Consider the following 14,408-nt stretch of genomic DNA (forward strand, 5'->3'; position numbering starts at 1 on the left):
CAAATCAGGTTGTGACTCAGGCTGGGCAATGTATTGGTACACTGTCCAAAAATGTTTCGTGATAGTGATTTCATAATATTTGACCTGGAAATATATCATAAATCACGATGTGTGTGTGTGTGATCACTTCTACATTTATTGGGGGGCAGTACCATGGTTTCCAGAAGGTTTCAAATTAACTTCAATATTCTATAAATGACTGCAGCAGAGGGAGATAAAAGTGACAGTAGGTCCATTCACCAGCTCTGCTGCACCTCATGGCTCCTCTCTTCCCTGAACTGTCTGCTATCGGCAGTCCTCCACCTGTTTGCAGCAGTGAGAGAGAAGGGAGAGTAGTGTCTCTGTCGAGAGACCCGCTTCATTTCACTTCTCTTCTTCCCAAATAGATCCCATGCAATCTGGTTATGAGTTTCAGATCTTTGAAATTTTTACGAACAGATTTTCTTCCTGCTCCCTCTTGACCCCTTCCCCTTTCAGATTGCATTTCAAGATTTTAAGGCTGTGGGTGGGGACTGTTTGCTTTGCTTTACTGCTGTCATGTATAGCTGTTCAGGAAATGTTTTCAACTGCTGAGCATGTGAAATGCTTTAAATCAATAAATGAGTATCAAAGGTTCCAAACTGAGGGAAAAGTTCACCTCACCTGGCCTCCTATTGGCAGAAGTAGGGAAGATCAAATATTATTTTGCACTTCAGGTAAATAGCCCCAACTCATCCTATGAGAGTAGGCCCAGAAGCAGTTATGCATGTGTGTGGATGGGGTGTGTGTGTGCCTTGCTTTGGGCAGGTGTGGCTATGATGCTGCATTCTCTTCTTTGTTTAAAGCGATTTTCCTTCAGTTGATGCATACTGGCAGTGAGTGAGAGGATGCAATTTGGGCCTATTTCCTAATGGGAAGTGGAGGTGATTTGAGTTAATTGTGCTACAACTTGTGCCCATGACCTGACTGAGAGATGAAAGCCTGATATGATGTGCACTCATAACTGAGTTCCTTGGCCAGGTGTCACCACCCGGACTGGTGACACCACTTGAGCATCTATTGATGGCCCATCACCCACTCCTGAACTCTCCCCTTCCTCCTGCTCCCCAGCTATCCCCAGAGTTTGGCTCTAAAATGGTAGCTACCTGAAAGTCCGTAAGGATGTGACATAATTTCTCTCTCATCTTCAGTTTTTCAGTGTCATCAATGACTTATTTCAAATACAAGGGGATCCTTTTTACTCAACAGTTGCACTCAACAGAAACGCTCAGCTGTGTAGAAAATGAATTCCAACTGTTGGATGATGATATAGTGAACGTTACTTACCCCAAATCAGGTCAGTGGTGCAATTAGGTAAATAGACTGAATTTAGTGGATTTAGTGAGTCATCAGATTAGATGGTAATTGTTATTACTTCACTAACTTTAAATATTAAACACACAAAGAATAATATAGAATCATAGAGTTGGAAGGGATCCCGAGCAACCCCCCGCAATGCTGGAATCTCAACTAAAGCATCCACGACAGATGGATATCCAACCTCTGCTTATAAACCTCAAAGGAAGGAGAGCCCATTACTTCCCAAGGGAGTCTGTTCCATTGTCAAACAGCTCTTACTGTCAGAAAGTTCAGTGATTTATTATTATCATATTTTGTTACATACTGTACAAATGTTTGAGAGATCCAGAAATGAACAGTGGCTTTCCTGTTTGGCATAATATGCTTCACAACTTAAGAAAGAAAAGTGGGAGAATGGTTACTGCAGAAAGATTTTTAAAAATGCTATGAATAATAAGATCATGATTCCATTGAAGCATAAAGGAATGGTCAATAGTAAGCCTGGGAATACAATCAAATCCAGATAAAATCATATTTTGCAGGAACTTGCCTGCCGTAAGTTTGCTTTTGATATGAGTCGTGAATGATGCACCATGTAGCTGCATAGTCCATACGTTCATAATGAGTGAATGAGTTTTCAAATATTGTGATTTATATACGACCTTCTTTAACCAAGTATCAAGGGGAAAATTCAAGTTAGCCTGGAGTGCCCACAGTATCCTTGATTTCCTCTAAAACATGTCCCCAAACTTTGCATACATGTGCACAAGTCTACCACATGTGGAAGTTACACATTTTGCACATTCTGAAGTTTACAAAGTGAAACATAGGCAACCTCTGAAATTTGCACTTCTCTGAATTTTGCAATGCAGCTCTTAAGCTAAATAACGTGTACAAAATGTGTATATAAGGCAAAAGTGTGCATAAAAGGCATACTTTGGAGGGGATATAAGTGCATTATATTGGAAGAAAGTGCTTTGAAAAACATATGTTAAAAAATTCACAAAATGAAGTGGAAATATGGAGAACTGAATTTAAGATTGCAAAAATGTGAAACCACAACGGACATATTCCGCATACCTAGCCACTGGTGATGTTTACAGAAGGAAGAAAAAGAATATCTGAAATTTCAGGGGATGTCAGCAAACCTTGAAAAAAAGAGAGAGAGATTTTCAAAACATTCTTTCTTTCTGGAATATCTGAGCCCATATATATTTACAGCATGAGAATTGAAGTACATGAGGTTACTTGAGAATAATCTTAGGATAAGTTTATATGCTATAGTATGTTTCAGGGACATGATAACTGGGTGGCCCTCCCACAATGACAGCTCTCCTGCCTTAAGGAAGAAGGAAGGTCCTGAGAAAGGAGAACATCACCTTGAAGAAGAGGGAGGCGTTCCCTTAGAGAGGACCCATTTCTTGGGAGTTGGTATGTGACCTGTGCTTCTTAACTTTTTCATAAAAGATCTTGAGTTAGGAGAGAGTGGTGAGGATTTTGTTGATGACACTAAATTGTTCAGGGTTGTTAAAACAAAAAGAGATTGCGAAGAGCTCTGAAAGGACCTCTCCAAACTGAGTGAATGGGCAGTAAAATGGCAAATGCAAGTCAATGTAAAGAAGTGTAAAGTGATGTATTTTGGAGCAAAACGTTTTAATTTCCCATACATGCTCATGGGGTCTGAACTGGAGGTGATGGACCAAGAACGAGACCTTGGAGTCATCTTCGATAGCTTAAGGAAGAGGTTGACCCAGTGTGCACTAGTCGTGAGAAAGGCTGATTCCATGCTAGGAACCACTAGGAAAGGAATGAAAACAAAGCTGTTGCTAGCATAATGCTGTTACACATATCTATGGTGTGACCACACTTGGAGTACTGGGTACAATCTGATCACCACACATCTCTTTAACATTAGAACTTGTGGATATCCAATGAAGCTGAATGTTGGAAGATTTAGGACAGAGAAAAAGAAAGTACTTCAAGCAGTGTATAGTCAAACTGTGAAAACCACTCCTCCATGAGTCACTGATGGTCACCAACATGGATAGCTATAAAAGAGGAGGAGGCAAATTCATGGGAAAGGCTATCAGTGGCTACTAGGCATGATGGCTGAGCTCTGCCTCCATAGTTGAGGCAGTAATGCTACCAAATACCACTTGCTGGTAATCACAGGAGGGGAGAGGGCTCTTGTGCTCATGTTCTGCTCTGCAGTGTCCCACAGGCATCTGAAAGAAATAGGATGCTGGACTCAATGGGTCACTGGTGTCATTCAGGAGGCTATTCTTCTGTTCTCATTTGCACCAGACCCAGCAAAATGATACCGTCAACTTCACCATGGTATACCATTCCAGAATTTTGGGAATCTTGCTCCAGAGGATGGTGTTAAATAGCTAGCTATGGACAAACCACTTGGTTTTTGCCTACCTCATAGCAAATTATCACAACTTTCTTAGTATTGGTGGTTAGGCATTGGTATTGGTATTGTTTTGTAGATGGAAGAGGGAAGGAAGTACCATCACCTGCCCCACATATTGAAGGGTAGTCTGATAAAGGATTCCGGGGGGGGGGGGCGTGTCCCTATCCAAAGCCTATGGAGGTGAGGGCACTCCCCTGAGCGGTGACCCTGGGGGAGTTCCTAGTTGATGTGCAACAGCAGGACACCCCCTACTGGTGGTTAACCCTTCCCAGACTTCAAGTGAACAGGCGGAAGCCGGATGGACTGTTAGGACCAATGCCTAAGCCAATACCGCTCATTACATGTAACCAATAAAGTTGTGGCAATATTTAGCCCATTAACCTTAAATAATTGTGTCATGTGTCTTTATTTCCACTGGGGGTGGGGGATGGGAACTCGCCACGCAATAAGCTACTAAAGAGTAATAGTCTTATTCAGCTGAATGAGAGCATCTGAATACTTGCCTTGGTGACACTAAAAGAAAACTGGTAGAATGGGAGCCACTGGCAGGTGGGGGGGGGGAATTAGTTTGCACTTAAAGGTGAAGTTATCTAGTTCAGTGTTTCCCAACCTTGTGCCTCCAGCTGTTTTTGGACTACAATTCCCATCATCCCTTGCCACTGGTCTTGCTAGTCAGGGATGATGGGAGTTGTAGTTCAAAAACAGCTGGAGGCACAAGGTTGGGAAACACTGATCTAGTTTGTTCTATGAATTTTAAATTATTATTCTATTTTGTTACATATTGCAATACAAGTGTTTGAGAGATGTAGAAATGAACAGTGCTTAGTCAAGCAGTGAGAAGCAAATTCATTATAAAATGTTTACACATAAGATCAGCATTAGACAAATGTTGAGTATCTGAAGAGACCTGTGTGCCCATGATATCCTTGATTTCCTGTAACACTTGGTACAAAAAAAATCATACATCTGCACAAGTCCAGCACATGTGGAAGTTCCATATTTTACACTTTCTGAAGTACACATAGGGAAACATAGGCAATCTCTGAAATTTGCCAGTCTCTGAATTTTGCAATGCAGTTCTTCAGCTAAGTAATGTGTACAAAAATGCATATACTAGACTAAGTGTTCACAACATGCATACTTTAGTGGGGGGGGGGACAGAAGAATTGCATTATATCAGGGAGAAATGCTTTGTTAAAACATGTAAGAAAACTCGCACACCGACGTGGAAATATGGAGAACTGAATTCAAGATTGCAAAAATGACAAACCAAAATGGACATATTACTCCATCCCAAGCCCCTGGTGATGCTCACAGAAGGAAGTGAAAGAACACTTGAAATTCCTGGGTATGTCGGCAAAACTAGAGATTTTCTCAAATCATGCCAGAGACGGAGGCTTGACCATGGCAGAGACGCGCTACCAGGTTGCACCTGCTCTGCCTTTCAGGTAGGCACTCAGGTTTGCACAGCACAGTAGGATGCAGTGAGCTCCCCAAATCCCGCTGGGAAACATTGCCAGGATTATTATTTTTTTGCCTCCTAAATCCTGTCATTGAGTTTGGGACGTGACCGGAAACTCTCAACCCCCAATCTCTTGGCTGGAGCAGGGGAGGGAGGAGAAAAAGATTTTTTTTTGCCCTCCTGACTGAATATTTGAGCCAGGAAAGGAAGGGAGCTCCATGTGTAACTGTAATGAGCATGGCCTGTGTATTTACGAGGCATCCTCTCTCCACTTGGGAGTGGTTTCATCAAAAGTTCATTGGAACCTTCATCCTATCAATGTGGGAAGCACAGGATGAGCCCTTTAAAAGAGGCCCTGTGGATAGAGTACACATGTTCCACAGAGGCTTTTTTAAACGACTCACCCTGTACATGGTATGCTGAGTTCTGCTCGCAGATAAATTTAGCTACTGAAGTTTCTCTGACTCCTCCTGCTTCCCAGTATCAGGGCAGATTCATTGCAAGGATTAATCACACTTTATGTACGCTTCCCAGACCCATGGGATAACAAAGGCTGCTCCTGTTTCCGACTGAAACCTGTGCTCTCACAATACTTCCTGTATTCAAAGTGTTCTTCTTCTTTTTTTAAAAATGATATTTATTAAAGTTTCAATTAATACACATAAACACAAACAATACAAACATACACAAACAAAAACAAAAACAAGTATAGTTTAAACCTTATTTTCTTGAGCCTTGTTTCCCCGACCTCCTCATACCTCCCCCTTCTGTATTCTAATTTCTAATTGTCAAATCAGCAAATCCTCTCCCTTATTTTCCATAATTTTTTGATCTTTCTTTTCCTTTTCCTTATTCAATGCCGCTGAAAACCACTTGACTTTTAAACCCACGTCATTCTAACATTCATTAATTTTACAATGTTTGTTAAGATAGTCCTTGAATTTCTCCCAATCTTCTTCCACTGTCTCTTTCTCCTGGTCCCGGATTCTGCCAGTCATCTCTGCCAATCCCATATAGTCTATAATCTTCATCTGCCATTCTTCCAGGGTGGGTAGATCTTGTGTCTTCCAATACTTTGCGATAAGTATCCTTGCTGCTGTTGTAGCGTACATAAAGAAAGTTCTGTCCTTCTTTAATACCACTTGGCTAACCATACCCAGGAGAAAGGCCTCTGGTTTCTTCAAGAAGGTATACTTAAATACCTTTTTCATTTCATTATATATCATCTCCCAGAAAGCCTTAATCCTTGGGCATGTCCACCAAAGGTGAAAGAATGTACCTTCATTCTCTTTACATTTCCAACATTTATTATCTGATAAGTGGTAAATTTTTGCAAGCTTGACTGGGGTCATGTACCACCTATAAATCATTTTCATAAAATTCTCTCTCAAGGCATTACATGCCGTGAATTTCATGCCGGTGGTCCACAACCTTTCCCAGTCAGCAAAGTGTTCTTCTTTCAGATCATCTCAATCTTCTCCTCCTCCCCTTGAAGAACTCTTCCCCAATTGCCCTCTTCTGTTTTCCAGATTGGAACATGCATGGGTTTTAAATTGACTGCTATATTCTATAAATGTAGCAGTGAAAGAAAGACAGGACAACAGGTCCATCCACTGGCTCTTCTGAGAGACCTGCTCCTCCTGGCTCCTCTCCTCCCTGAACTGTCTGCTCTTGGCAGTCCTCCACCTGTTTGCAGCTGTGAGAGAGATGGGACAGCAGTGCTTCTGCCGAGAGACCCGCTTCATTTCACTTCTCTTCTTCCCAAATAGATTCCATGAAATTTACAAACTGGTTTTCCTCCTTCTCCCCCTTTCCCTTTCAGATTGCCTTTCGAGATTTTAAGGCCAGGGGTGGGGACTGTTTGCTTTGCTTTTGGTTTACTGCTGTTACGTAAAGCTGTTCTTGAAATGTTTTCAACTACTGAGCATGTGAAATGATACATGAGTATCAAAAGTTGCAGACTGAGGCAAAAGTTCACCTCACCTGGCCTCCTATTGGCAGAACCAGGGAAGAGCAAAAACCACTTTGCACTTCAGCTAAATAGTCCCCTACTCACAATGTGTGAGTAGGTCCAGAAGCAGTTATATCATACCCTCCAACATTCAGCAGATGAAAATATGGACATTTTCATCTGAGGAACATTGAAGGGTATGCAACCACAGTTATGCGCAATGGTGTAAATGTAAGATAAAATGTTTCCCAGGTATTTGCATGCCAAGCTGTGCTAGGACTTTAAAGGTTATGCCCCAACACAGGAAACTTGTAACACCCCTATTCTCATACCAAAAGTTACTGGTTGAGTTGCCAAATCAAATTACACTTTTACAGTTCATCTGTCCCTTTACAAGATTGGGACACAACAAGAACAGGTGATTGATCAAGGTCACGGACCGGCTAGGTAGCAGGATGAGTGCATCCTGCTTTCCTCAGATTGCCAGGGGAATAGCAAACCAACAGTGACCACCACATCCAAAGCTCTGTAAGCTCATGCCAGCCAGGGCGAGAGGGACAGCTTCTCTTTTCTTTTGTGTGTGGCAGGTCCAGGCTGGCTCAGCTGATCAGGCTCTCCTCAGGGGGAAGGATCCAGCAGGCCCAAGGCTAACTCTGCTTCTCCACTGCCCCACATCTATAAATGCCCTGTTTCTAGACCCTCATACTCCACAAGTGTCCCAGAAAAAACAGGTCATCCTGTTTATTTACTGCAAAGGAACAGCGGCCATTTTGATTGCCGTGATCTCGTGCAATTTTGTGGTGCTTTATTAAGGGCTCTGATCTTGCATGATGCCCCAAAATGTGTGTTTTTGGTGCCATGCTGGGAAGCAGGGTTTTTTTGGGGGGGAGCGACGTGACATGAAATCATGTGAACTCAAGACAACCAAAATGGCCACTGTGCTCTTGCAATAAAAAATGGTAAGAAGGTGTCTGGGAAGATGGCGTCCTGGATTCAAATTGTTGGAGGGTATGGAGCCCAGGTTGACTGCTGCCCAGGGAGGTGATTTGAGTTAATTGTGTAACTAATTTGTGCCCATGATCTTATTAAGATTTGAAAGCCTGATATGATGTGTAATCAGAACTGAGTTCATTGGAATATTTTCCACCATGCCTGGTGGCATCATTAGAACATCTCTTGCTGGCCCAATCACCACCTCCCGAAAGCTTCTCTTCCTCCTGCTCCCCAGATATTTTCATAGATTGGTTCTAAAATAGTAGCTACCTAAATGTCCTTAAGGATGTGGCATAATCTCTCTCTCTCACTCTCTCCTCATATGTTCAGTTTTTCAGTGTCATCAATGGCTTATTTCAAATATAAGGGGATCCCTTTTCCTCAATTGCTCTACTCAGAGGAAACACTCAGCTACGTGGAAAACGAATTCCAACTGTTGGATGATGCTATAGTGAACGTCGCTTACCCCAAGTCAGGTGAGCGGTGCATAGACTCTGAACTCAATAAGGCAGCTCTTTACAGGGTATTATTTATTACTTCACTAACTTTAAATATGAAGCACACAAAGAATATTAAGCAATAAAATATCTAATCCCACCCCCATGTTTAATGATGGTCGTTGAACATAAGGACAAAGAAAAGTTAACAGTTTGTCATAACTACAAGGTGTTTTTATGTGGCCTACATTAATAATATTTGCATTTCTCACAAGTTTTTTGTTTTTTTTAATGGGCAGCCAGGTCCAAAATGGAGAGTTACATAAAAAAAAAATAGGCATCTGAAAAAGGAACATTTGGAAAGTTAAAAAATTCAAGTCATGCAAAAGTTAAATTATGTAAGTTGAAGTAAAAAGTGAGTGATAAGAATGTAAGAAGTAAATGAAGTAGTCCAGGCTTTCCTAGATCCACAGAGCCTAAAACACAACCACCTGGTCCTGAAAAAAGTCCACAAACATTTCGTGTCAGAACTTCCAAATTGTTTCAACTTCACTAAGCTGCAGCAGTCCTGAATTTTGGAAATCCTGTCCCATAGAAGGGTGCTGAGGAGCAAGCTGTGGGCAAAGATCCGTTCCAATTCTTCTTCTTGTTGTTTAGTTGTTTGGTCGTGTCTGACTCTTTGTCACCCCATGCAACAGAGCACGCCAGGCACTCCTGTCTTCCACTGCCTCCCGCAGTTTGGTCAAACTCATGTTGGTAGCTTCAAGCACACTGTCCAACCATCTCGTCCTCTGTCGTCCCCTTCTCCTTGTGCCCTCCATCTTTCCCAACATCAGGGTCTTTTCCGGGGAGTCTTCACTTCTCATGATGTGGCCAAAGTATTGGAGCCTCAGCTTCAGGATCTTCCAGTGAGCATTCAGGATTGATTTCCTTCATAATGGATCGGTTTGATCTTCGTGCAGTCCATGGGACTCTCAAGAGTCTCCTCCAGCACCTCAAATCAAAAGCATCAATTCTTTGGTGATCAGCCTTTTTTATGGTCCTGCTCTCACTACCATACATCACTACTGGGAAAACCATAGCTTTAACAATACAGATTTTTGTTGGCCAGGTGATGTCTCTGCTTTTTAAGATGCTGTCTAGGTTTGTCATCACTTTTCTCCCAAGAAGCAGGAGTCTTTTAATTTTGTGACTGCTGTCACCATCTGCAGTGATCATGGAGCCCAAGAAGGTAAAATCTGTCAGTGCCTCCATTTCCTCCCCTTCTATTTGCCAGGATGTGATGGGACCAGTAGCTATGATTTTAGTTTTTTTTTATGTTGAGCTTCAGACCCTCATTAAGAGGTTCTTTAATTCCTCCCCACTTTCTGCCATCAAAGTTGTGTCATCTGCATATCTGAGGTTGTTGATATTTCTTCCGGCAGTCTTAATTCTGGCTTCGTATTCATCCAGTCCAGCCTTTCTCATGATGTTTTCTACATATAAGTTAAATAAGCAGGGAGACAATATACAGCCTTGTTGTACTCCATTTCCAATTTTGAACCAATCAGTTGTTCCATATCCAGTTCTAACTGTAGCTTCTTGTCCCACATAGAGATTTCTCAGGAGACAGATGAGGTGTTCTGGCACTCCATTTCTTTAGGAACCCCCCATAGTTTGCTGTGATCCACACAGTCAAAGGCTTTTGTGTAGTCAATTAAGCAGAAGTAGATGCTTTTCTGGAACTCTCTGGCATTCTTCATAATCCACCGCATGTTTGCGATTTGGTCCCTGGTTCCTCTGCCCCTTCGAAATCCAGCTTGTACTTCTGGGAGTTCTCGGTCCACATACTGCTTAAGCCTGCCTTGTAGAATTTTGAGCATAACCTTGCGTGTGAAATGAGTGCAATTGTGCGGTAGTTGGAGCATTCTTTGGCCCTTCTTTGGGATTGGGATGTAGACTGATCTTCCCCAATCCTTTGGCCACTGCTGAGTTTTCCAAACTTGCTGGCATATTGAGTGTAGTACCAATTTTTATAATTCAGTAATTGGTTTCATGAGGACCAGGCATTCACTAGTGGGCAGAGGAAGAAAACAGGGAACCAGATCATTGAAAGGTGTGCACTGCAAACCCAAGTGGATTTATGGAAAAAGACTGACTGGTGAACTTCCTCCTAGGTACCCACTGGATGTCAGAAGTGTTGGCCTTAATCCGGAGTCATGGGGACCCCTCATGGGTTCAGAACGCACTAGTGTGGGATAGGGCACCCTGGATCGAGACTGCTGATGGGCTGAAGGAGGCCTTGAAATAGCCTCCCCCCAGGCTCCTCTCTACTCACCTGCCATTCCAGCTTTTCCCTAAGTCCTTCCTCCACTCCAAAGCCAAGGTAAAAGAGGAACAGTTGACACAGCAAGCCTGCCTTTGACTGATGCCTTTCTGCCACAGATGAGGGGGGGACTCTGGAGCACAGACGCTTGACACAGCCCATTTACCAGAGGATGCCATATTTTGCACTACAGCATTGGGAGGAATACTGGATATCTCCTTAGCAGTTGCATGATTGCAGGAGAACTTGAATTGGTCATGGCCCACATGCATGGTCCTTTGCCATGATAACCCATATGCTTAGAAAACCTCACTGAAGAAGAGTTTGAGGCCCCTGAGAAAGCCCCAGCCTAGGTTCCTGGACCTGTTAAGCAACATGATTTGTTCAGTCTTTTGCATAATTCTTCTAGGGCACCAGACATGCACCTGCACTCCAGTACCAGACCCTTCTTCCTGACCCTAATGCAAAGTTCCTTCCAGCTCCCCGTAAAGCACATCTTGGGGGATACATGTAACAACAGTAAATTAAACATGCCTTTCAGGAGACAGTGCTCAGGTGCCTATGGTGGCTGTCCCACTATTCCTAATGTTAGTGCTTCCCGGGCTCTCCCTAAATGTGGCTCTGCCTCTTTTACAGGTAGTCTACACAATGTGTAACCCCAGAGATGCAATGGTTTCAGGCTACCACTTCTTCCAAGGCTTTAAAGATCTGAAGGATTCTGGAACAATGGAAGTGTACCTGGAGACGTTCCTGAGTGGGGAAGGTATGGAAGGAGGCACATCAGCCAGTCTCATCTGCTCTGATCCAGCACAATGTCCACTACCAGAAAGGCTCTCTTCTTAGCTAATCCTATAGCCTTATCAGAGAAGTATAATTTGTAGTTGGCTACATGGAGAAACTGGTTTAAGTCTTACGATAGTCATTTCTTTTTAAAGAAAATTAATAAATGCCCTTAACAAATGGGTTAGAATGGAAGCAACATGTTATTTTTTAGGTTCCACGTTGGTGTTTCCTCTACATCTTCAATAGCATTCTTTCCATTTCCCTGGCACCTCTTTTCATCTCACCACTGCTTCCTCTTTGCTTCTCCAGTACTTTTTGGTTCCTGGTTTGACCACGTGAAAGGCTGGATGGAGATGAAGGATAGAGCCAACATCTTCTTCATCACTTATGAAGAACTGCAGCAGGTACAGGTCCAAGCTTGACTGTGTCCACACACTACCAGATTATTTTGTTTTGAAATATTGTATTGGCAACCTGAGACAGGATGGCTTCTGCACAGTGATAGCAGCAAATTCCACACCCTCATGGTATCAACCTTGCCAAATGTGCACTGCAAACTGGAATGAATGCCTTTTGTGTGCCTCTTGATCAAGGGCAAGCTCTGTACATCATATAAGGTTCTAAGGCTTCCTATAATTCCTTTACTTTTCCCTTCTGCAGGACCTTCGAGGCAGCGTGCAGAGGATCTGTCGTTTTCTTGGCAAGGAGCTGAACAGCCAGCAAATTGAGTTTGTGGTGGAAAATGCCTCCTTCCACAAGATGAAGGACAATAAGATGTCCAACTTTTCCTTGATACCAGACAACATTTTTGACCACACAAAGGGAAAGCTCCTGAGGAAAGGTAATAACTTTGGTTGCCATACAGCGCCAAGGAATAAGGTCGTGTAATGCTGCATGCCAGGGGTGAAGAACCTTTTCTTTTCCTGTGGATGGCTGTTGACTCACAGAAAAAGTCAATCAGCAAATACAGCAAGTGGTGGAGCCAGAGCCAAAATGGGGACAGTTGGCAGAATTGCACACCTTTCTTTTTGAGCAATATCTTACCTTATGTTTACCGTTAATGCATCAACATACAAATCAAAGCAAGAAATTATTCTGAGAACAAGGTGTGCCTGCAAGATTTTAACTGCTGGCTGATACTGGGGACTGCCTGAAAACAGGCTGAGGGGCACATAATCTCCAGGCCATCAAGACACAGGAGTCGCCTTGGGGTTGTTTATGCTAGAGTTGGCAGATTCTGTGCCCTTAGCATCTATTTGGAAAGCAAGCAGAAATTCAGCAGGTAAAGCTTCCCCCAGACCTAAATGCGGCTAGGCCATGCCCCCCGGGCCAGCCGATTGGCTGGCTCGGGGATGACGTGTCCGAGGATTCCCCTGGTATCCCCACCTCCTGCAACCCCACCTCCTCCCTAGCTCGGAAGTGGCTTTCCCATATCTAAATGCATACTTCCCTGAGTCCTAGTTTTCATGGCCACAGAGTCTGTTCCCCTTCTCAAAAGCGACAGAACTTAAACTGAACTGTTTTGCACATCATCATCATTTATTATTTATTTCATAAAATTTATGTAACACTGAATTATAGAAAAAAATCGTCAAAGTGGTTAAAATGGGTGGAAGGTAGGAATAGCACAGCAATTGTCATGTTTGTTTGCCAAGGAGTGGCAGTGTGGGAGAGCAAACATGACTCACTGCGTTTTCCTGCCTGATGTGATGGAGAAAGTCACAATTCTTCATTCCACATCCAGATGCTGATGGGAGTCGCTGCTGCATCTTACTTCTAAATAGCAAAGCAACAGTGTCTTCCATTTTACTTGTGGGCAACAGGCTTTTAGGGCCAGACACTGAGAGAACACCGTTCATGAGTGTATGAGACTGCCTACTCAGTCAGCTGCCTTTCCTCATGGAACTCTCTGTGATTCAACAGGAAAAGGTAGCTGGAGGAGACAACCAGCTGTTCCAGGTCCCCAACATGCCTGCATTAGTGCGGCTGGAGTTCCAAATCAGGAAGGTGGAATAGTTGCAGGGGATCAGGGCAAACAGTCAGGAGGCATGTGCTTTCCCCTAACATCAGCCACCTGAGGAGGCTGCCTCATGACTGAGACTGAGGAAGAAATGAAGTAATCTCAGTTGTACTTCTTTGCGGTTGCCACTTGCTCTTGTGTTGTTCCAGGGATTTCTGGGGACTGGAAGAATCGCCTGAGAGTAGCACAGAGGGAATACTTTGACCGTGTTTATCAGGAGAACATGCGTGGTGTGAATATGACCTTCCCTTGGGACTGAAGAATCCCAGATAGTTGCTCCTCTGTTCTCCACCCTCACATTCTAATGTGTAATATGGTTTGGGTACCTTCTGCTAAATAAACAGGTCAGGAATGGAATCAGGAATGGAATAGTGACGGAATCCTGCCGTCATAGATGGTGCTTAGCATAGCATAGAAAGAAGACACAATGAGGCAGAGAGTATTTTAATAATGGCTGGGCAGCTCCTCCCAACCTCTCTCCTCCGGCAACTTTTATTTAATTATCCTTTGTCCTCCCAGCCGCATGGCCGTTTTCCAAAGTCTCCTGTTACCTCATCCGGTCAAGGCTTTTATTGCACCCGTCACCATATAAGGTAATCATTGTCTAGAGGAATGTCAGGGGGCACCCTGCAGTATTTACAAGCCTCTGCCTTGGCTTTATGACTCCCACATGCCCTCTTTCTTTATTTTATTAATCAGAATCATATATGTCAGTACCAATACG

General features: G+C 43.2%; 1 pseudogene across 1 annotated transcript in view; it reads left to right on the forward strand.

Annotated features, from left to right (window-relative positions):
• The window catches only part of LOC307221623 (sulfotransferase 2B1-like), a 28,585-nt pseudogene extending 14,544 nt beyond the window's left edge, over positions 1–14,041 (forward strand). Inside the window, exons 2-7 of the transcript XR_013843854.1 lie at positions 8,470–8,615; positions 10,733–10,941; positions 11,518–11,644; positions 11,974–12,068; positions 12,325–12,505; positions 13,834–14,041. The product of XR_013843854.1 is annotated as a sulfotransferase 2B1-like (transcript). The remainder of the gene's footprint in view (positions 1–8,469; positions 8,616–10,732; positions 10,942–11,517; positions 11,645–11,973; positions 12,069–12,324; positions 12,506–13,833) is intronic.
• The last annotated feature ends 367 nt before the right edge of the window (positions 14,042–14,408 follow it).

This window comes from Podarcis cretensis (assembly GCF_951804945.1).
Source record: "Podarcis cretensis genome assembly, chromosome: 8".
NCBI classification, from domain to species: Eukaryota; Metazoa; Chordata; class Lepidosauria; order Squamata; family Lacertidae; genus Podarcis; species Podarcis cretensis.